This window comes from Lissotriton vulgaris, chromosome 4_1 (genome assembly GCF_964263255.1).
Source record: "Lissotriton vulgaris chromosome 4_1, aLisVul1.2, whole genome shotgun sequence".
NCBI classification, from domain to species: domain Eukaryota; kingdom Metazoa; phylum Chordata; class Amphibia; order Caudata; family Salamandridae; genus Lissotriton; species Lissotriton vulgaris.
Window position 1 is genome coordinate 1,461,622,703 of NC_141691.1, and position 24,029 is coordinate 1,461,646,731.

Consider the following 24,029-nt stretch of genomic DNA (forward strand, 5'->3'; position numbering starts at 1 on the left):
CTGTCCTTTTCAGACTGGGGGGAGTGTTTTTGACTGAGAACGTCACTAGGTAGAAAGAAAGTCAAAAACACGCCCCCAATCCGAAAAAGACGGGGCTTAGATCGAAAAGAGAACGTCACGGAGACAGCTTCTCCAATGGCTGGCCGCCGTTTAGGAGGCCAGCCAATGGAGAAGAGGGGCGGGGCTTAACCTCGCTACTCAGAGTCATTACTTCTCGCCAGCGAGACTGCGCATGTGCGCAGCCTACGCTAGCTGAGACCTAAAAAAGGTTGAGAAGGGCTGTGTCTGAAAATTGCCTACCACTTAGGTCAAAACTTATGGGAAGTAGTGGTGTACCTTTTGGTAGCTTCAGTAGAGATCTTAAGAAGGAATTTTCACCTTTATCTAACAGGTCAAGATTGCAATATCTCAATAAATCTGCACCATAGAGAGCAGCTACAGCAGAATGATTATATGTAAGACCATTACATTAAACGCACAATATTTATTCCTGCCATAGCTATAGAAACACCAGTAAGGGCTTCTACCAATGAGAACATTTGGGAAACATTTTCAACCAGCCCGGTTTTCAACTACTTTGAGACATTGCACATCTGGGAATCCAATACATTAGCACCATCCATTAGAGGCCATGTATGAGCCTTATCACACCTTAAAATGCATTTTAATAACAATATGTAAATGTAAATGTATGTATGTATGTAAATGTATAGGCATTTATATAGCGCACTACTTACCCGTAGGGTCCCAAGGCGCTTCGACCGCTGCGAAACCCTTCCTGGCTTCCCTGAGAGATGGTCCCTTAATGGGTATCTCTAGGGTGAGACCAGGCATCCCCGGCGGTCTGGTGGGGCCGTTAGTGAAGATGAGGCAAGCTAATGCCCAGAGTTGCCGAGTGTGATCGCTGATCAGAGTGGGCACCGAGGCGAGAGAATTATCGAGTCCGCTGACCCTGGTCCAGAAACCTGCCGCGCCGGGAATCGAACCCTGGTCGCGGGCTGTCCTCTGCTCTCGGGTATGCCTGTTTAATGTTTACAATGCACTCACGGTTATATTAAGCATTTTTCATTCACATATCATTTAATTGGGTTTAATTGGCTTCTGTTCCACAATACTCAAACCTGAAATAAGCGTTTGAGAACCTAGAACCTACAGCCATGTTTTTACTGTGATATTCAATATGCATACACATTGTGGTAAATGTCACATACAGAGATGAGAGTGCCCCCCCCCCCCCTCTAAATTTCAAGGAGAGAAACAGAGGTGAGGTGAGGCCAGGTGAGATACAGAAGACTGAATGACAGTCAAGCAGCTCCTTTTTACAACGACCTTAAGGAACATGAGATTGTAAATGGGGCATTCCACAGACCCATCTTAAGCTCATTCTGCAGTGGCAATGTCAGTCATCTTTTTTAGAACATGCATCCCTTTTGGCTAAAGAAGCCCACTTGTTGGCCTTTCTAGATGAAGACACTAAAATTGTAGCACTCGAAGCAATATCACTGACATAAATGCATCTAAAGTAAAAGGTTGCAACCAAGATCTCAGACAAGCCTTCAAAACTATATTATGCACAAGAAGTTATGATGGGTCAAAAGAGAGGATACGAATCTAAGGCCCAACACTGGCCAGCAGCACAGTAGTACACAGAAACATATTTTTGCTGCCAATTCTGGAGGGTTAGGGTACAAAACAGACCAAATTGTAGACCTCTATGATATGGAAACATGGCAACATGACCAACCTACTGTCCTTTCGCTATTAACGTAAAAACATTGTTATTATAACTAAGAGATGTTCTGGTTATCTTCACTGATAACCAGAATATACTGTGCACCACTCTACAGGATCACTCACATCACCCTCATGCAATCCTTGTCCAGCTGTAGTTCTACTACCATAGAGGGAGCCGTGAGGTACCGGATCATTCTAAGCAGTAGAGATAACTGCAACATCTCTATCAAGGACATATAGAGATGAATATATCTCTTCCTCCACCCAGATCCACATCAACCTCCACTGGCTCTACACTGAGGCAAAAATAAAATTTAAACTTGGGTGCATACCATCAAAAAGCACTTCATGACAATTCACCCCACCCTTTTTCCCAATCTTTCTATCACCTGAAATTATCAGGTGGCTGAGAAATTCTGGAACAAGATGAAGAATAAGTTTAAAAACAACATACACCCAACTCCAATCCTTCTTGGGAGCTATAATACATCTATAAACTATCATTCACTCAACGCCCAATGACTCATCTGTTCAAACTCCACCTAACTCACAAACCATAGTTTACGATTCGGTCTCTTTCTCTTTCCCATCGTTATCCACACTCCCTGATCATCTACTGCATTTTAAATTTACTTCAATCTGCCTTCTAATTCCTATCTTATCTTCTGAGGCAGCACAAAACAGTGCAACCTCCTTGCCCAGCCTTGCTATCTCTCATTATCCCTGCCCTTTAACTCTCCTTTGCGCTCGATACAGCTGCTAAACAGCCTCTCGTTTATCCTCACGATCTTGGATCACCATCCTTTCCACAATGTAATAATTTTGGGGTCCCATTATCTTGACCATTTCAATCTCTCTTTGCCCTCTAAACTGCCTCATGTGTATCCTCTAATCTCTTCCTTCTCCGTCCCTTGCTTCTACTGACTAGCTGGTGAGACATGGTTTAGTCTTTTTGAATTGCATCTCAGCTGTTAAAAGCCTGAACCTCTTTTCTCTACTGTGTTTCTTTTGATGTATAGTAAATCTTTACTGTTTAATGTAACTCACCCACATACTTCACAGGGCACAAGAACTCTGAAAAACTGTTCAATATATAAATAGAAAATATATATTTTAATTTATCTAGGGAGGTAGCTACAGGAAGAAATCCCAAAACACCCAAAGGTAGTGAACCTTTCTTGTCTTGAGATTTTCTGTCCTTTCAGGGGTAGGCCATAGCACTAGGTCTTGTAATGTGACAAAACATAGACCCCCTTCTAGCAATCTACTGAAAACTAGGGGTCTACATCTCTTTGTACTTAGCACTCAATCACCTCCTGATGAGACCTTCACCAGGGTGAAATGGAGGTCAGGATTCTTCCCATTCTCTCGTCTGCAATCATTCATAGCCACCCATATCAGAATGATAGCCACAGAGACAAAGTGCCCATGGACTCCACTGGTATGGATAACATCTTTAAAACAATTTGTAGAGAAACTAAAAACGTAAGATCTCAGGATTGGGTCCTTGAAAACAGACTGAAAACTGGGTAACAACATTGATGCTGTAATAAATTTAGAATACTGCTAGGGTAATGTAGACATAATGGACTGTAGTGCAACAATCGGGAAAGCAATTTAAGAAGAAAACAATGTAAGCTTCATCAGCATGATGGGAAAAACTGAGAAAACACACACATTTTCTTTGCTCCATCATATTGGCTACCACTGCAGTCTCTGTAGTAAACAACTTCTAAATTAAAACATAAAAAGCTAAAGCATAGGAAGTCATCATGTTGAGCCCCATGGCTTAAAATTGACAACATTTTTATCATCCATGAAACAATTTCTACTCTGCCACATTGAAGCAGAAAATGAAATACTCAAAGGATAGACCACTCCAGTATACCAAGACATTTCCACAGCCATACATAAATACGAAAGCATGCTGCCTCTTCCGAATGGCATTTACAGCCTGCAAATTTATTTATTTGATGGCTCCAGTTCTACATCAGACACAATAATGCTGCTAACCAGTGTACAGATGACTGTAATTCCTTTCGTTTTTTGCGGTCTCTTAGACATATCAATGTCACCAGAGAATACAACCTACTATCCCCTTTGACTAAATAACAGATTTGTTGTAAGAGAAACTTCAAAAACAAAGCCAGAGTACGTGAAAGGCCATTAGAATGAGAGGCGAGCTTCTTCATTCAATGCACTCTCCATTCACATTTATTTATATTAGGATTAGATTACTAAAATAGGTTCCTGGCGACCAAGGTCCTTAATGTAATAAAACGCCAAAACGTTATTTTCCTGTGGCATATCAGGTTGGAGTTGCTCAGGGGAGGGATTAAAGAATCATTATACTTTGAATAGCAATTAAACTGCAAAAGATGATGGTATAACAATGTACAATATACCAACTTAACCAAAGTTTACTTCACAGTTCCAACATACTATCATTTCCCACTTCCCTCATACTATGTTGAAAAGATTTGCATAAGTACAATAGACTACTATCATACAAATAAATGGTATACAGATCACATGACTATGGCCCAAATTATGTCTTGCAGCATATATTGTACCAATGCTCTGTTCAACTCAATTTTCAGTTTTCAGGAACTGGAAATTGTATGTCCTAAGCAACACCAGAGAAATCCAAAACTTCTTCAAACGGAAAACAGGTGAAAACAAACACAATGAGACTGCACATTCAGAACTAAATGTACATGTTACACAACAAGAACAAATAATAAACAAGTATTTGCAAAGCAATAGGTCTCGCATTAGGAAAGTTTGAACTATTGGTATTGTAAATGACAAATTTATTATTTATGTGTTGGTTTTGAAAATGGCGAAATTAATAGCTTTGTCATTTACAATGCTAATAGTTTTAACTTTCGCAAATGTGACACCTATAGCATTTGTAATGCAATATGTATTGCAATATGTATTGTATTAACGTGACTTAGATGTATTGATATTACAAATAACAATGGCTTTAATTTATTTTTAATAATTAATACTTAAATAAAAGTTATTGTAATTTATAATGGCAATAGCTTAAACTTTGGTAAATAACTTTTGTGAAGATTATGTTCAGTGTATTTTATTGTGACTAAAATCCAAGAAAAGAAGTGAAATATTAACATCTTTTTGTGACATTTGTAATAAAGCTTGAAACATTGAGAGAACATATTTGAACCAGTTGTTGTTGAATGGTTGCACAGATTGATGCGGTGTTGGCGCTGAGTGATGTTGTGGTTGCGACAAGTGATGCTGTGGCTTTCAGTGATGCTGTGGTAGCACATAGTAGCGAATTGGTACTCCTGAGTGATGCTGTGGTGGTGCCGAGTGATGCTGTGGTGGTGCTGAGTGATGCTGTGGGGATGCGATAGAGTGAGTGCAATAGATAGATAGAGGGAGGGAGATAGATAGATAGATAGATAGATAGATAGATAGATAGATAGATAGATAGATAGATAGATAGATAGATAGATAGATAGATAGATCGATAGATAGATTGTTGGCGATAGAGTGAGTGCGATGGATAGACAGATAGAGTGAGTAAATAATTTTCTGCTGTGGGCAGCATGCTCCTCAGAAGCATTCTCCAGGTAAAGGGAGGCTTTGTGTGAGCCGCATTCCAGGCATTTTACAATGACGGTATGACGAGAGAGGCAGAGAATGTGATGAGAATTGCCGAACCGCAGGCCTCCATTTTTTGCTGATGCGCATGAATCTCAGTATTTATTCTGCACACAAAGTGATAAACGTATCCCTCTTAGCCGTAGCCGTTGAACCACTGGCTCTATGTGTTGCATGCATGCGTTAATGTGGCAGTGTATTTTGGCCAGCAGGCGCACTCACAACACAATGAAAATGAACTACTATTACCCAATGTAACGGTACTCAATTCATCCACCTTAGAAGCTGGAAGTGTGAGTTGGTCCTGCCAGGATATGAATTGATGACCTTCATTACATAACTGCAGATGTATGCAGCGAGCATTTAAAACACAGAAAAATATTGCTGTGAATGTGTGTGTATGTGCGTGTGTGTATGTGTGTGTGCGTGCCTGCATGTGTGTGAAAGAATTAGCACTAAATAGCACGTGTGAGTTGGTCTTGCCAGGATGTGAACTGATAACCTTTATTACATAACTGAAGATGTCAGCAGCAAGCGTTTAAAACACTGAAGAATCTTGCTGTGAATGTGCGTGTGTGTGCGTGCATGTATGTGGGAAAGAATTAGCACTAAATAGCACGAGCGTGAGTTGGTCTTGCCAGGATGTGAACTGAAGACCTTTATTACATAACTGAAGATGTCAGCAGCGAGCGTTTCAAACAGAAAAATCTTGCTGTGATTGTGTGTGTGCGCGCGTGCATGTGTGTGAACTGATGAACTTTATTACATAACTGAAGATGTTAGCAGCAAGCGTATAAAACACAGAAAAATCTCCCTGTGAATGTGTGTGTGTGTGCGTGTGTGTGTGTGTGTGTGCATGTGTGTGAAAGAATTCGCACTAAATAGCACGTGAGTGAGTTGGTCCTGCCAGGATGTGAACTGATGACCTTTGTTACATAACTGAAGATGTCAGCAGCGAGCGTTTAAAACACAGAAAAATCTTGCTGTGATTGTGTGTGTGTGCGCGCGTGCATTTGTGTGAACTGATGACCTTTATTACATAACTGAAGGTGTCAGCAGCAAGCGTTTAAAACACTGAAAAATCTTGCTGTGAATTTGTGTGTGTGTGTGTGTGTGTGTGCATGTGTGTGTGCATGTGTGTGAAAGAATTAGCACTAAATTAAATAGCACGTGTGTGAGTTGGTCCTACCAGGATGTGAACTGATGACCTTTATTACATAACTGAAGAGGTCCGCAGCGAGCGTTTAAAACACAGAAAAATCTTGATGTGAATGTGTGTGTGAGTGCGTGCATGTGTGTGAAAGAATTAGCACTAAATAGCACGTGTGTGAGTTGGTCCTGCCACAATGTGAACTGAAGACCGTTATTACATAACTGAAGAGGTCAGCAGCGAGCGTTTAAAACACAGAAAATTCTTGCTGTGAATGTGTGTGTGTGTGTGTGGGTGTGTGTGCATGTGTGTGAAAGAATTAGCACTAAATAGCACGTGAGTTAGTTGGTCCTGCCAGGATGTGAACTGATGACCTTTGTTACATAACTGAAGATGTCAGCAGCGAGCGTTTAAAACACAGAAAAATCTTGCTGTGATTGTGTGTGTGTGCGCGCATGCATTTGTGTGAACTGATGACCTTTATTACATAACTGAAGGGGTCAGCAGCAAGCGTTTAAAACACAGAAAAATCTTGCTGTGAATGTGTGTGTGTGCATGTGTGAGTGCATGTGTGTGAAAGAATTAGCACTAAATTAAATAGCACATGTGTGAGTTGGTCCTACCAGGATGTGAACTGATGACCTTTATTACATAACTGAAGAGGTCAGCAGCGAGCGTTTAAAACACAGAAAAATCTTGCTGTGAATGTGTGTGTGAGTGCGTGCATGTGTGTGAAAGAATTAGCACTAAATAGCACGTGTGTGAGTTGGTCCTGCCACAATGTGAACTGAAGACCGTTATTACATAACTGAAAAGGTCAGCAGCGAGCGTTTAAAACACAGAAAATTCTTGCTGTGAATGTGTGTGTGTGCGTGCATGTGTGTGAAAGAATTAGCACTAAATAGCATGTGTGTGAGTTGGTCCTGCCAGGATGTGAACTGATGACCTTTATTACATAACTGTAGATGTCAGCAGCGAGCGGTTAAAACACAGAAAAATCTTGCTGGGAGTGTGTGTGTGCGTGCATGTGTGTGAAAGAACTAGCACTAAATAGCACGTGTGTGAGTTGGTCCTGCCAGGATGTGAACTGAAGACCTTTATTACATAACTGAAGATGTCAGCAGCGAGCGTTTAAAACACAGAAAAATCTTGCTGTGAATGTGTGTGTGTGTGTGCGTGTGGGTGTGTGCATGTGTGTGTGTGTGTGTGCATGTGTGTGTGTGTGCATGTGTGTGTGAGTTGGTCCTGCCAGGATGTGAACTGATGACCTTTATTACATAACTGTAGATGTCAGCAGCGAGCGTTTAAAACACAGAAAAATCTTGCTGGGAGTGTGTGTGTGTGTGCATGTGTGTGAAAGAATTAGCACTAAATAGCAAGTGTGTGAGTTGGTCCTGCCAGGATGTGAACTGATGACCTTCATTACATAACTGAAGATGTCAGCAGCGAGCGTTTAAAACACAGAAAAATCTTGCTGTGAATGTGTGTGTGTGTGTTTTCCTGGTCGTGGTGTGCGAGGCTTCCTTTCAAATCAGGTGGGGGAGCAGGGGAGCCAATAAGTGGGATGGAATAGCTCTCGGCATTGCTGGGTGGGCAGGGGAGCAGGAGCCTGTGGTGTGAGAGACAAATGTTGGGGTGAGGAGGAGGGAGGGTGGAGAGAGTGCGCTGCAGAGGAAGAGGCTGAAGGTGGGAGGGCAGGGGAGATAGCGAAAGGGTGAGAGAAGAGGCATGGGGGCAGGGGAGAGCATTCGTATGAAGTGTGAAGCTCTCGGCATTGCTGTGGCGGGCCTGATGCGATTATGGAGGCGGCTTGGGGAGCAAACGGCAAGCACGGGCACATGCACTCGGCATAATCCACCTGGTTCAGCTCTCCCGTTTCCACCTCTATATGTCTCGACATCTGCAATGCGCAAGCACATTGGCAGAGGTCGAGACCTAAAAAGAACTTAACCTCGAAACAGGTGACCAAGACAGAGTTATAAGAAACCGTTTGATACCGTTCAGCTAAAACATTGCATTAGAACAGAAGGCCTATACATCAGGAGACTATTTAGCTATGTTGGTAAAAATTGAGCACAATAAACAAGCTGTCAAACGCGGTCCTTCCTTACTCCCTTCTTACTCCTCCCTAAACCCCCTCCCATTAAGTTGTACGTATTCCTCATTTTCCAGCCACTCCCCGATTTACTACTAAAACGTATACATACGTGTGCAGTGATCTCCGTACATAGGAGAAGTGGAGGAATAAACCTCCACACGTAGGTTAGCCAATACCAATTTTGTAGTACATAAGTAGAACTACTGTAGTACTACAAAACTTACAACAAAATGCAGTTAATGAATAGGCTCTCCATGTAAAGATGAAGATAAATCTTAGGTTAACCCCTTGTCTGTTGATGACGGAACCGCTCCGTCATCAGCTGCGGTGGCGCTGTGCTGATGACGGAGCGGTTCCGTCATGGCCCGCTCGCTGCTCATGCGCGGCGCGAATTCCGCGCCTGCGCTGAGCGTTCTATTGAGCGGGGCGGGCCGTGACGGAACCGCTCCGTCATAAGCACAGCGCCACCGACGCTGGTGACGGAGCGGTTCCGTCACCAGCATGCGGCCGCCGCGCGGCCGCCCCGCCCCCTTAGCACTGCGGCGGAATAGCCGCCGCAGTGAAGGGGTTAATGTGTCCATGTGCTTGGAGAAGGCTCTGTCCCAATTTGCCTGCCCTTTGAGCCAAAAAAGGTTATGAATGCACCCTGGCCTTGACATTTTATTGGGTGTTGAGATGATCATAACATGTATTTGCTGTCTGTAAGAAACGTAAAGATCATATGCTATAGAACCCTTACCAACCTACCTGTGTTATTATGTTATTGCTATTTGTATACAGCTTATGTGATTAACTTAGCCACGCTTATCCTGGGATGTTGGGGTGTGCATTGTCTCACAAACCTGTGTTATCAGAGTGTGTTTCATGATGGTCTGGTGTATTCAAGACATCAGTCGCAAGACACTTTCACAGTGCAATGTATTAGCGCATACATATGTGGCATACTGTGTCTGCTGTCAAACGGAGGTTGGTGCCTGGGGGGTGAGACACAAAAGTGGGGTGTTAAGAACACATTGCCACTTCATATGCATCGTACTTGGTGGCTGTGAACATGCAGAGTTTTGTCAAACAGGATGCCTGGGGCAAGGGATATACAGACATACATCACAATATGAGGAACAAGAAGATTTTTTTAAGTCATTCCAGTGAGCTCTCCAGAAGCAATAGAGTAGCACAAAAATCACAGCGTTACTATGGGTCTCATTCAAAATGGAGGGAAGAGAAGCATGACTATACCGTAGTCCTCCCAACCAAATCTACACATATACACACAAACAATTAAAAGTCTAGGCTCTATACAATCATTAACCTTTCCGCTCAGCCAGAGGGATCTCTGGGAAATGTAAGGCCGTCATCCACATCAGATGTGACATGCTTCATCACTGGGCTTCCCACACCCTGGTCCAAGTTGGGATCAACCACTATAAGTGCGAGCAAGGTTATTTTGTAAAATTGTAACGCTAAAGGATTCTCAATCACCAGAGTAAAAGAACTGTTAAAAGGCTATCAAGGGTCATCTAAAAATAATTTTATTAGCAGATGTCCTGTTAGGGTTAAAAACAGAAAAATGGATGATGCCGGGGGGGGGGGGGTTATCTATCACCCTGTCATCCTCACTAATGTCAACATGGTTCGGCCTGCCTTCTAAGTGTCCAATGTCTATGTTGTTGTAATGTGCGATAATCTTTCCATTTAATATTGCAATGTGGTAGGAGCCTGGTGATCAATTACAAAATAGATGACCCATACCCTCTACTCCCAGTAAGAAACTGTCTTTATAGGATTCCTTGTTATATCTTACAAATAGTTATTCTGGAGTTTGTTGCTCTGTAATGAAAAAAAACAAAGGAAAAGAAAATCAAGAAATACAACAAAGCAAATGCACTGTACACAGGTTTTCATCTTTCTGCCATACTGTGCCATGAAAAAATACACACCTGGAATCAATTTGTGCGTAACAGTATCTGTACTGTGATGAGGAGAGCTCAACTTTCCCAACATGGCGGACTAGACACACAATCAAACGTGATACCCAATGTGACTTGAGGAGAAGTGGTCATACTTCTCAATCACAATGTTGAGGCTTACCCACTCCGCCTGAGCGGACCGGTCAATGACTATATAGAGCATAGCCTTCTAATTATGTGGGTATATTAGGAGGATCCCTTGGCGGGAGCGGGGGGGGGGGGAGAACTTGTTTGCTTCTGGTCCCTCCTCACAGCAGTAACCCCAGAGATATTTCTCTAAAAAGGACGTAAATCCTCACCATCAATAAGTAGCATGTTTCATCATTGGGTCCTGCCCCACCAGGACCTCGTTTTGGTACACGATGGACTCATTAGGAGCTCTTAGGACAGGGATATTTTTGGCATGTGTCTGTTGTTAACACAAAGAATACTCTATTGAAGCATACTGATACCTCGCCTATTGTTTAAAGTCTGACTCAAAGGACCAGATTCGGAATGGCTAAGCAATGTTTGGATTTAATATTCACCATCCTAACAGAACGATGGACAGTTCTTTCCAATCTTGTTTGTGAGCGCCTCTCTGCTGTGCAATTTGAAGGGCATCAGAAGGAGTGATGCAGAAGTGGGACAAGACCAGTTTGTGAGTATCTCAACTTCTCCCAAACGTGATGTTCTTATTACGTACTACGTATATAAAGAACCCCAAACATTCTTGCGTGTTGAACTTTCACTACGAGATCCAGGCTCCCACAAAGAGCAAAGTTATGTATTTACGTAACAGTTTTACATAGTGCAGCTGCACCAGGTGGTTTTAACACACTTTACAAAATACAACAAAAACACAAAGTAATTCATTAAATAGAGGGCGTAATCTATGGGTATGAAATGGTTAACTCGGGTAAGGAGCTGCAATGTGGAACAAAGTAGATTGCGAAGGCAAGAACTTGTTTGCATTTGGTTTGGGGGAGAGGTGTGATTTTCAGAAATGCAGGATGTATATGACAAAGTTAATTTATGTTTATGTTGAAAATATGAGTTTTGACTGCAGAAAGGATTGGAGAGTCTGTTTGGTTCTCAACTGTGTGGATAGACCGTTCTAGACGTTGGCGACTGCAGTCGTAAACAATTGTTCATGGCTTAGGAGATTCTAAATTTAGGGATCACCAGTAGCAATGGGACTACAAGGAATAATAAGTGAATTGGTCAAGCATGGAGCACTTTTAGGTGGATGACTTGTAGCAAGGCGGCTGATCCTTGCTTCGAAGGATAACCAGTGAATTTCTTGCAGGATTGGGGAAATCTGTAAACAGAGGATGTGATCGCATTTTTTTGCTTTGACACAACTGGTTTGTCAGTGGAGTGAGACACTTTTTTGACCGGCAGTAACAATGGTATTTGAATGGAGGCCCAATAGCTGTTACCGAAGTCGAGCCAAGAGATGGTGACAACGCGTGCTGCTGTTTTAATTGGCGTCAGGACAGTAGAGTTTTTATTTTTTTCTTTGTGAGTAAAGATAAAGGTTTGATGACTCTCAACTTGTTTTTGTGGGGGTGAAAGGGAGAGAGCACTAAATGTGAAATCCAATGAACTCGGAGGATGAGAAATTGGTAACAAGGACAGATGTAACAGTAAATCTGTTCAGACTTACTTAATTGTTAACAAATAAGCACATTTTAAAATATTTTATGGTGCTAGGGCACCTGCTCAATAGATCTATGTGTGCCCAACACGTTTTAAGAGATAATAACAAGCATTTGGAATGCAATAGGTCTCGCATTAGGAAAGTTTGAGCTATTGGTATTGTAAATGACAATTTTTTTATTTATTTGTTGGTTTTGAAAATAGCAAAATTAATAGCTTTGTCATTTACAATGCCAATAGTTATAACTTTCGCAAATGTGACACCTATAGCATTTGTAATGCAATATGTGTTGTATTTAGGTGACTTAGATGTATTGATATTACAAATAACAATGGCTTTTATTTTTTTAAATAATTAATACTTAAATAAAAGTTATTGTAATGTATAATGGCAATAGCTTAAACTTTTGTGAATAACTTTTGTGAAAATTATGTTCAGTGTATTTTATTGTGTCGAAAATCCAAGAACAGAAGTGAAATATTAACATATTTTTGTGACATTTGTAATAAAGCTTGAAACATTGATTGAACATATTTGAGCCAGTTGTTGTTGAATGGTTGCACAGATTGGAGATGTGGTTGCGACGAGTGATGTTGTGGTGGCGACGAGTGAAGCTGTGGCGTTCAGTGATGCTGTGGTAGCGCATAGTGATGTTGTGGTGCCCCTGAGTGATGCTGTGGTGGTGCTGAGTGATGATGTGGTGATGCGATAGATAGATAGAGTGAGTGCGATAGATAGAGTGAGGGCGATAGATAGATAGAGTGAGGGCGATAGATAGATAGAGTGAGGGTGATAGATAGATAGAGTGAGGGCAATAGATAGATAGATAGATAGATAGATAGATAGATAGATAGATAGATAGATAGATAGATAGATAGATAGATAGAGTAACTATGTGGCGTGTAATTATGTGGCACTGAGTGGTATTCTGAGTGTATGTTGCTTTGAGCGCAGTGTAAATATGTAGCATATAATTATGTGGCACTGAGTGGTATTTAGAGTGTATGTTGCATTGAGTGCAGTGTAATTATGTGGCATGTAATTGTGTGGCACTGAGTATGAATTCTCACAAATATGTATCAGAACTGAGGCCTGGAGGCAAACTGTGATGACCGGTAGACTGGGAGCATTCCTGAAAGGTCAATGTCACTGAAAAGCAAGTACTTTGGGGCAGAGTAAGTCATATGCAGACATCCCATGTCTAGGGCAGATGGCAGGGTGGGGTGAGTCACGCTGGGGGGGCCCTCTGACAGGGCGCAAGTATTGGCAGGCGCACGGCTGACACAGACTTACAGATAATTGATTACAGCAAGGATTCAAACCTGATAAGAACATAAGAGATGCAGGAAGAGTTAACAGTGCAACTGTAGGCTGCGAGTTATTAACTGAATTTGATGGCACTTCGAAAGAGGCAAAGTACATGTGGCAACAGTAAATATTTGAAATAAATAATTCAGTGAAAAGAACTTGTAATGTGTACTAAAATCCCACAGTTTGAGAAGTCAATGCTAAACTGTGCACACTATGATGCTGCTTGTGTTGGATTGCACACACCCATAGAATATAGCGGGCTTAAAAATTACCTCCTGGATTGAATGTGAGGTTTGGAGTTCCGGGCATTCTGAGGATAAGTGTGGCCCTAAAAATGCGCAGTCTCACTGGCCTTGCAATGGCAGCCTCTTGAAGGAGGTGGAGTGGAGCAACTCTGTCTGATGGGAACAACGGAGGAAGGCTCTCTGTCCCAAGCAGAGAACACAAAGAGTTCACTGCAGTGACTGCCTGACCGGAATTACTCTAGTGGGTGTGCAACATCCACCTGAGGCAAACGCGGAGAGCGGCACATGAACCAGAATAAAGCCATAATAGACCGAGGAATGAGGCAGTTCCTGAAGGTCACGTGGGTCCGGGATAAGCTCAGCATATGTGTCAAAGACCCAGGCGGCATAAAAAACAAGTCTGATGCGGGGAGCGGCAGCCTTTGAAGGCACAGACATATGCTGAGGCACAGGCATATGGTGGTGTGTGGTGTGTGATGTGTGATGTGGCTGGCGATGATTGAACGCGCCTAGTTCACATGAACTGTATGCGATCCGCAGTGGGTAGACTTTTTAGGTTCGCTAACTACAAATCTCGTCTATCATCCCTTAGAGATTAATAGGCGAGACCTAAAAACTGTCAGAGTGCTGCCGTCCTCGACTACCTCGCGTAAAACCCATCTGACAATGATTTGGATCGAATCGTAGTGATTGCAAGAGAAAGATGATTGGAGTACGACATTTGAGTTTCGACCAATGACAGATGACGCAGTGCGCAATTACATCACAACCTCGGCCTATAGGAGTTTCCCGCCTTCTACACTCTTCCGCCTACTTGCTCCGCGAAGCATAGACCAGTCTTCTTTCGCGCAGCTGTGCTCCATATCGACCCACTGAGGCAGCGTGGAGTTTACTGCACCGGGGCTAGCTAAGCTCACCTGCTGGTTGTGTTTTTCGGCTAGCCGAGCCTGATGGTGAGGCATAACCGGTGCAGCGGATTACCGAGTGGTGTGTATATAAGGAAGAACTTTAGGTATTTTAAAAGTGCTTTGTGATGTCCCATTTCTAAAGGATGGATTGCTGCTGCCTTTGCAGGTCGTTGACCGTGGTTTATACACTGGGTATCTGCTATACACCATTTTTATATGCAAAGGTTTTTCCGAATATATTTATTTGAATTATATTTGAAAGCGTTAGTTGCACGGTGATCACGTGATCCCTGCACAGACGGGTTTTCTGCTTGCATTTTAGTCAATCGCGCACTGCCTTGTAAAGTTGAGTTTAATACAAAGTAGTGGTGCAACTCTTCTGTGGCTTAAATATAGTGCTACAATGTCCTCCTTGTAACACTTTAATGTTTTGATTTTCTCGTTACTGCTCTGATTTGATACGCATTTTTACAGTCCTTTTGTTTAAACGTTGAGTCTTGTAATCTACAGCCCAGTCTGGCTCTGTGCTGTTTATGATGACTATTAAACAAATGGGAATCTCTCTGAACAAGTATACAGAAAATACACACATTATGGAGTTTTATTTAATTCACCAGCAAAAAAAATGCAGAAGTCGAAATTTTCCATTTTATGGGAATGTTAGAGCCTTTCCAAATTGACTTATTTCTAAAACACAAAATATGGTAACCCCTAGCGTATCACATGGTCTTTTTTTGCTCCGAATGCATACTCTCTTTGTTAGTGTATTTCATTGCTCCAATAAAGGCCACCAATCATCGTTACTAGATTCCATTTGCTTTACTTCTGGTGCACCCCCAAATCAGTGTAATGGTACCAATTTGTTAGGCTCCAATTTCAATTTCCTTAACATTTACTCAGCGTTTTAAATGATGTTGCTTTTTTTTACCAATGTATACTTCTTTTTAATTTTTTTTTATTAAACCAAGCTTTGGTAAATCTTTACAATACTTTAGACACAAAGTAATGCCGGTCGGGTACATAGCAGGAACATTTACATGTTACATACATTCCAATTTGCAATCATTCGGTCCTTGGTTTGCCTTGTGTTTAATGTATACTTTATTAATCTGTTAAACGTTTGCGAACTGCAGGTTACCAAACAGTAATATATCCGAAATGAAACGGAGTAAACAAAAAACTACAATATTTGATGGTGCGGCTTCCAGGGAAAACAGACCGAGCTCTCCAGGCTATTGACACAGGGTTGTGTGGTGCACAACAATGGAAATTTACAAAGAGCAATGCAAAGGGCTGCATGCCAGCAAGTACAACGCTGTGAATTGATCAGATGTACCAGAGGAAACTTAAGGGAAAGAGAAACAGTATGCAGCAGTGGACTCAAGGGCTGTGTCTTATGCCAAGTTACTGTAAGACAATAAAAGGTGCGTGAATGAACCTTGGAGAAGCACAGCAATGGAGGCACAAGTTACCCGCATTACGAACTGGATGGCCACTGTGAAATAGTGGGGTCGAGGTTAGAGAATGCCAACACAGCCATGCTCCAGAGAGGCTGAGGAAGGTGATTCTAGGGCGAAACAGGCTGCAAAACTATACTTTCTAAAATAAAAAATGAAAATAGAGAGGGAGAGATGCAATAAAAGAATGAGTTACTGAGGCACCAAGATAAAGACAGCGGAAGAAATGTGATGTAGTGGAGAGCAAAAGGCAAGGGTGTACCCTTGAAATCAGGAGTTAGCAGCACTGTGGATGAGGCTACTATGGTGCTGAACAAATGACAAAAGTAAGCAAACAGGTACACAGGAACCCAGATCTCATTCTAGGACGCCTACAACAAGCACCGTACTACAGAGCATTTAGAGAACTTGGAAAAAGCCTTAGAAAATCGACCTAATTAAGTTAAGCAGTGCTGCAAGACTCGTCGGCTACAGCAGCAGTGAACGAATTAAAGTAAATGGAGTAACTGAGATCAGAACAAAGACCATCGCGGACTACAAGAAGCAGACTACAAGAACTTGGACTAAGGCAATTCAGAAATTGAGCATGAAATACCTCGAGAACTTACCATGAAGTAGGGCATATCCAAGGATGCGGTGGAAGCCTCGCAGATTGCTTCAGGTTACATGAAAAGGGAGACACAATAAGTTTTACTCAGACTCAAGACCGCGCGCCTCTGCGGAGGGATAGTAGTTCACACCGGAGTGGAGGATTTCGAAGACTTCTTTTCCAAGGATTGCTGAGCTGGGGGAAGAATGTGCTGACTTGAGAATACTGCAGGGAGGAGATTCATATGGAACAAGCGCTGGCAAAGTTCCTTGCCGAAAACGTGCAGGCGAGGTGCGACACGGCAGGACGGAAGGAAGAGAGGGGAGGGGGAGGAGAAATGCGACACGGCGGGAGGGGGCGGGCAGGGGAGGGGGCGGAGAGGGGAGAGGTGCGACACGACGGAAGGAAGAGAGGGGAGGGGGAGGAGAAATGCGACACGGCGGGAGGGGGCGGAGGGGTAAACAAAGACGGACGTGCACGCGCCCGTGACTTTTAAGGTCAATGCGCATGCGCATAAGCTTAATGCGCATGCGCATTGACCTTAAAACTCACGGGCACTGCAAGGAATCGCCACGATTCCTTGCAGTGCAGATAAAGTGTGGATAACTCGCAATAGTCTCGCTTTGCTCGATGCGCATGCGCATCGACAACAGGCGAGACCTAAAAATGGTAAGCACTTGCTGGAGAGATTTTTGCATTGTCTGGTCACAGTTTTGAAAGTAGCATAAAGGGTCCCTGCTGTAAAGAACACCATGTAACATGCAGATTTGTAATTTATGTAGACAGTCAATTCTATGTCAGGACCGGAGGCTTCAGATTATGCTATATCTTCCTTCGCTTTATTAACATAAAGAAACCACAGCAGCTTAGGAAAAGATATAATAAGAACAAAAAATGCTTTAAACATAAAGCATTAACGTAATGTTCAACAAAAAATCAACAACAACTCCCAAGAGTCTCTTTGTTATAATCATAGTCCACAGTCCTTTGTCACTGTTCATCATCCCTATATAACCGGACTTCCCATCATCTTCCTCCTCTTTCTTCGCTGCTCCCGCAGCCAGATAAGTGCTTTTCTATTTGTCTTCTTTTATTGTGATTGATTGTCTTGCGGTCTTTGGGGACTCCTTGCATGGTTTATTTCCTTTCAGAGTCCCCTAGTTGCGGGAACGTTCTTCCGTTCCTACGCGACTTTTTTCCCACTTGTGTGCGGTGTGTACATAGACCGCAAGGGGGCGCCCTGTCGCCTCGCCGACCCTCCGGCGCGCCTCCGCGGTACGAGGAGCCACGCCGTGGGGTCTGCTTGCGCAGGGGCCGACCCTCGCGTACCCCTCTGACACCTGGTGATCCGGGTCTGTACTTTCACAAACTTGACGCCCTTTGGGGTCTGTATGGCGGTTTTGACCGCGTGAATCGCCTTCGGGCGAGATCTGTGCACCTCTTTATTCGTGTGTGGCCTAGCGCGCTTGAGGGGTACGTAGACCCGGTCCCGGCGAGGAGGGTCTGCGCGCTTGGGGGTTGGTGCAGCCCACCTGCCACGTCAGCTGGCCCAAAACGTGATCGCAGCCGCTGGGCCTGCCCACATTCGAGAACTTTCTCGTTTGCCGCCCTCCTGGGTGCCCCGCATTTGCCCTTGGTTCCGAGATGGAAGGGGAGTATGAGGAGGAGGCCTGCCCCTATCTGCAGGATGATGAGTTTTATCAGGCGGTGGACAACTCCATCTATCGTTGTGTGACGGAGGTGGTAGGGCCCATGGAGGACCGCCTTTCGGCCCGCATCGTGGAGGAGTGTGCCAAGCTGGCAGCGGCGCAGGTGCCGCCGTCCCCCGTGCTCCCGGGGACGTCCGGCGAGTTGCCGCCCGCTCCGAAGAGACCCCGGGGTGAGGGGCCCTCATCGGAGGCCCAAGGCGTGGATAAGGGCGCCTTCGAGCGTCTTCGTGACGCCTTCCTGGCCAAGGCGACGGCGGTGCCTCCGACACCCTTGGTGGACCCTGGCACTTCGGGCGGCCTGTCGACGGCGCCCGCCTCCCCGATCTACGACTCTCCGGACACGGATGACGACGGGGAGTCGACCCGGTCTTGGCTCCCGGCGCCTTCGGGAAAGGAGATGCCCCGAGATGAGTCGGGCATGCTGGACCCGGACGAGATCGTCCACCCCCGTTCCGCGGCCTGGGCCCCGGGGGAGACGGTGGCGAAGTTTGTCGCGGGCCGGCTGCGCAAGCCCCTGGAGAAGGAGGCGAGGGGTTGCCTGCGCGGGGAATGCCCTCGGCCTACTTTGGAGGGGAAGGTGGCCATGACACCAGAATTGGACCCCAAGATGGCCACCTTCCTGGCGAAATTCATGAAGGACCCCAGGAAGGGGATCGATCGGTCCTGGCGGGCCTGCCAGGACAAGCTGTTGGATGCGGTCGGGCCCGCCACGAAGATCCTCGATATGGCGGAGGAGGCTCGAGCGAATGGCACCGCCATTTCACCGGAGGTGCTCTCCAACTGGGCCCAGAGGGTGATCGTCTTCTTGGGCAACGCCAACTGTGCCCTGTCCACGGAGCGGCGGTGGTCGCTCCTTATTAAGCTGGACCCGAAGCTGGGGGACCTGGCCTCGTCGGAGGCAGGTGCCGTGGCCCAGGGTGGCCTCTTCGGTGAACCTTTCATCCGCGAGCTTGGGAAGTTCGTGAACACGTTCACGTCGCTGGACAAGGCACAGTCCAGCATCAAGAGGGTGTTCCACCAGCGTTTTTCTGGAGGGGCCGGTCGCGGCAGGGGCCGCGCGATCGGCCGTGGTCAGCAGACCAACAACTGTGGACAAGGCTCCGGAAGAGGTCAGTACCAGACCTCGGCCAACTACACCAATTTCTACCCCACCAGGGGACAACGCTATGGTGGAAGAGGATTCCAAAAGAGGTCCGGACAAGGAAATGCCCCCGGTAAGTGTACTTTGCTTGGATCAAGTTCCGATTGGGGGGCGGCTGGCAAGCTTTTACGGGGAGTGGGAGTTGCTCACTGCCGATGCTTGGGTTTTGCAAACTGTGAGAGGTTTCCATATAGAGTTTCACGACCAGCCAACTCAGGTGAGGCCCCCGCGCCCGATGGTTTTCTCAGATTCCGACGCGCGATTGATAGACGGGGAGGTCTCGGACTTGCTGCGCAAGGGAGCCATCCGCCTATCAACACGCCACCCGCATGGGTTCCTCAGCAACGTCTTCTTGCTAGACAAGACGGATGGGGGCAAGAGGCCTGTGATCAATCTCAAGGAGTTCAATGGGTGGTTGGTCTACCGTCACTTCAAGATGGAGGGGATCCACCTCCTTCGGGACGTGCTCCTCCCTCGGGATTGGATGGTGCGACTGGATCTCAAAGATGCCTACTTGGTCGTTCCCATCCACCCCCCTCATCGTCGTTTCCTACAATTCCTGTGGGACGGCCAGGTGTTCGAATTCACCGCCCTGCCGTTCGGCCTTTCTTCGGCCCCGTGGTGCTTCACGAAGGTCCTTCACCCGGTAGTGGAGTTTCTCAGAAGCCAAGGGGTCCGTATGATAGTATACTTGGACGACATCCTCCTCATGGGGCAGTGCCCGGAGGTGCTGGCAGGACAGCTGCGTCAAGCGGTCGGCCTGCTTCAGAGACTGGGGTTCGTCGTCAACGGCTCCAAGTCAGTCTTGGTTCCCACTCAGCAGATCACCTTTTTAGGTTTCGTGGTGGACTCGGTGCAGGCGGTTTTGAGCCTGCCGAGCCGGAAGGTCGCAAAGATACGGCACCTGCTTCGGCAGACGATCGCGAGGGATCGTACGTCACTGCGCCATGTCGCCAAGGTGGTGGGTCTTCTGTCGTCCTCCATCCAGGCGATTTTCCCAGGCCCACTGCACTACAGGGCTCTTCAGCGCCTGAAAGCGCAGCATTTGCGCCGTGGGATGTGTTACGATCAGTGGGTTCCCCTCACGGACGAAGTGAAGGAGGAGATGTCATGGTGGCTGTCTCACATGGAGGCATGGAATGGGCGAGCGATCTTCGGGTCGGCCCCGGACTTAATAATAGAGTCCGACGCCAGCAGGTCGGGCTGGGGCGCCCGGTGCGGGGATTTTTCCACCGGCGGCGCCTGGTCGTCAGAAGAACAACAATTGCATATCAATTGTTTGGAGCTCCTTGCGGGCTCCTTCGCGGTTCGCTGCTGGACCAGAGATTCGGTCAAGGCTTGTGTCCTGCTACGGATGGACAATGTCTCGGCGGTCCGATATGTGAACCACCTGGGAGGTCCTCGGTCCCGCGCATTGGCGGATTTAGCGAAGGACTTCTGGGATTATTGCCTGTCTCGTCACATTGCGGTGACGGCGGAGTATCTACCAGGCCAGTCCAATCAGGTGGCGGATTGGCACTCTCGACATCTCAGGGATGCCAGCCAGTGGAAACTGGATCCGGGAGTCTTCCGGTGGCTACACTCCCTTTGGGGCCCCTTCTCGGTGGACCTATTCGCGTCCCGTCTCGACCACCAGCTGCCGCGGTTTTACAGCTGGAGGCCGGACCCTCTGGCGGAGGCCACGGACGCGTTCTTGCAGGATTGGAGTCGGGAACAGCCGTTTGCGTTTCCCCCGTTCTCCATGATCATGCGAACGGCGGCTCAAATACGCCGCCAGGGTGCGGACCTGGTGTTGGTTACACCGCTGTGGAGGTCTCAAGTTTGGTTTCCGGTTCTTCTGGAACTTTCCTGGGATTTTCCAATCCTACTCCCCCTGTTTCCTCTGCTCCTGACGAGCCCGGATCGGGAACCTCACCCTCTCGTCATGCAGAACACTCTCCGCCTCGTGGCGTGGAGGCTCTCAGGAGACGCTGGACGCTCCCGGGCCTTTCGGGGTCAGCTGAGCACTTGCTCTCCAAAGCATGGGCCGATAGTACGACGAAGCGTTACAGATCCGCTTGGCTTAAGTGGATGCGTTGGTGTTTACGAAGGGATTTGGATCCCATGGTCGCCGGCCTTGTTCCCGTGCTGAATTTCCTGGCTCATTTGGCCGACAAGGGCTTGGCGTATAGAACGATCAATGCTATCCGGTCGGCGATTTCTGCGGGCCATGATAACATCGATGGCCACCCGGTAGGGGAACACCCTTTTGTGTGCCGGCTTCTGCGTGCGGTTCGCCTCGCACTGCCGCCGGAGCCCAGGTACTCCGTCCTTTGGGACGTCAATTTGGTTCTGAACCTGTTCTTATCGTGGCCAGCGAATTCTTATCTGTCTCTGAAGGAGCTTTCGGCGAAATTAGCCATGTTGTTATGTCTGGTCTCTTGTAGGCGCGTCTCGGACGTGCGCGCGCTGGATGTTTCTGCACGCATTTTTTCCCCGGAGGGGGTTACTTTTACGGTGGGTCGACGCACTAAGACGTCGTCGCGTTCCATTTCTTATCCAGCCTTTACTGACACTCCTAAGTTGTGTGTCGTGCAATGCCTCAAAGCATATGAGGACCTGACATTGGATCTTCGCCCTCCGGGCGAGCGTCAGTTGTTGATTGCCCTGCGGAAGCCACACAAAGCTGTCTCCTCCCCCACTATCGCTAGGTGGGTGCGTTGGGTCATGCAAGAAGCGGGCATCAATACTTCTCTCTTTGGAGCACACTCCGCCAGGGGGGCCATGGCCTCTAAGGCATTCTCGGTGGGTGCTCGTCTGGAGGACCTTATGCGAGCGGCGGACTGGTCCTCGGATTCCACCTTCAAGAGGTTTTATTTTAAGCCAGTGGTGGATTTAGCTCAGTTGGTGGTAAGTAAGCTTTAAACTAGCATAATCTGAAGCCTCCGGTCCTGACATAGAATCGAAATTTGCCTAGCTTACGTAACGGTAAGTTTCAATTCTATTAAGGACACGGAGGCGAGGATTATCCCACCCGGACTACGGTGGTGTCTCTACCCACCCGTATGGCAGTAAGTAAAGTGTTTTCCTTTACGTTGTCAGTACTGTGTTGTTCACTGTATGCTTCTCGCCTTGTTGTCGCCTTTTCCTGGGCCACCTCGCTGACGCTGTTCCTTTTTTGACAGGCAACGACGGTGCTAAACAGGACCAATGAGGCTTAAGCGTGATCTGCGCGAAGAAAGAGGAGGAAGATGATGGGACGTCCGGTTATATAGGGATGATGAACAGTGACAAAGGACTGTGGACTATGATTATAACAAAGAGACTCTTGGGAGTTGTTGTTGATTTTTTGTTGAACATTACGTTAATGCTTTATGTTTAAAGCATTTTTTGTTATTATATCTTTTCCTAAGCTGCTGTGGTTTCTTTATGTTAATAAAGCGAAGGAAGATATAGCATAATCCTCGCCTCCGTGTCCTTAATAGAATTGAAACTTACCGTTACGTAAGCTAGGCAAATTTCGATTCCTAGCTACTGCTTTTGACACAAAGATCCCTTTGTTACTTGCATCCCATACGCTGCAATCTTAATATAGCACAGTGAGCTATGAACCGCCATCAAACAGCTGTATGCAAACTTCAAGGCATGGGCTTAAAACATGCCTGTTTTTTCTCAATCTGTCATTATTCTAAGGTTGTTAAAAGGGTACCTTCTGGTATAAATTTCTATTAGTACAGAAAATCCCAGCCACTGTCTGTTACGGTTTATATCCGGTCTTTGTGTTTCTCCCAACCATGCACTCTTAACATATTATTCCTAAGTGTGGACGATATGCGCCATCTAAATGCGCAACCCTCAATATCTTATTCAACGTTTCCTGTATGTGGACTTAAACAATTGTATGATTTAATGTTGCAATGTGTATCATTTGCAATTGGGTTCTGGTTAGCAAAAAGTATGAAACCTGTCCCAGCAGAAACCTCAATCCTAGTCGGGTGAGCTAAATACACACTAAAAGATAATCGGTACCCACCCTCTGGTAGCTTGGCACAGAGCAGTCAGGCTAAAGTATTTGTGAAACACACACAGAAACACAATGAATACAATACAAAAAGCCTCCACACAAGTTTATAAAAATAGATTATATTATAAACAAAACAAGACCAAAAGTTGAAAAATCCAAAGTTGAGATATTGAATTTTAAAAGAATAAATGCTATGAAACATCTAGAAGCAAGTAGAGCTAAAAAGGAGGTTACTTTAGGTTGCGCTGGATTGAGGCAAAGTCAAAGTTCGGGCTGACCTCGTGGAAGCACAGGCCGCTTACAGAACCCATACAGGGCTCTGGTGAACAAAGTATGTGGAGATCTTTTCCACGCAGTGAAGGCGATGTGTCAGTTCTGAAGATGGATGCAAGAGTTGAGAGGTGTTGAGTGATGTGTTGGATTCTACCATGCATTCGAG

The 24,029-nt window shown here is 45.7% G+C and overlaps 1 protein-coding gene and 1 non-coding gene across 2 annotated transcripts in view; one reads left to right on the plus strand and one right to left on the minus strand.

Moving 5' to 3' along the window:
• The window catches only part of GAREM1 (GRB2 associated regulator of MAPK1 subtype 1), a 519,813-nt gene that overhangs the window by 331,711 nt on the left and 164,073 nt on the right, over window positions 1–24,029 (minus strand). The window lies entirely within an intron of this gene.
• On the plus strand, window positions 15,217–15,310 carry LOC147724111 (small nucleolar RNA SNORD79). The gene has a single exon (XR_015295299.1). It is a non-coding gene; the product is annotated as a small nucleolar RNA SNORD79 (small nucleolar RNA).